The sequence below is a fragment of the Lactuca sativa genome, chromosome 8 (assembly GCF_002870075.4).
Source record: "Lactuca sativa cultivar Salinas chromosome 8, Lsat_Salinas_v11, whole genome shotgun sequence".
Classification (NCBI taxonomy): Eukaryota; Viridiplantae; Streptophyta; class Magnoliopsida; order Asterales; family Asteraceae; genus Lactuca; species Lactuca sativa.
Genome location: NC_056630.2, coordinates 100,544,111 through 100,544,724, shown reverse-complemented (window position 1 = coordinate 100,544,724; position 614 = coordinate 100,544,111).

Genomic DNA, 614 nt, shown 5'->3' with positions numbered 1-614 from the left:
TAGAGTTTTGTGGTGTAAGCATAAGCTCCATATACTAGAAGAGATCATAGCTTCTTTGAAGAACAAAACGATGCAGCATGAGCATTGCAGGAGTAACAAATTTTCAACCAGAAGTTCACGCATATCTCTATGGTGTGATAATCGAAAAGAGACTTCTTCCAGCAAACATCTGACAGCAAATTCGAACTGGAATATCGTGAAGATTACTACAAGAAGAACCAACCCCAACGGATTCCAATTTTTAGTTATTTTTTTGATGGTTTGACTTTGAACCTTAAATAACATGCTCAAAGTGATCAGCCGAGGCTGCAGAATGAGCGATTCTTCGTTTGCTTTCTTTTCCATTAATGTTCAGTTTCTAGTTTTGTTTGTTGCTTTCTTTTTGAAAGGTTTTGATTTATATATAGAGATAATCTTGATCCTCAACATTGGTAATACTAGAAGCGAGTTGTATCTAGGAGTTGCTTTCTATAAAAGTATGATTATTACAATGCTTTAGGTTAAAAATTTCTTGGTGCACATTGACTTGGTCCTAATTAAGGGACAACAGGACAAGTTGTTATCAACACATGATTCCTATTTTCTCTATCAACAAGTAAAGCTTACTGTGTGTC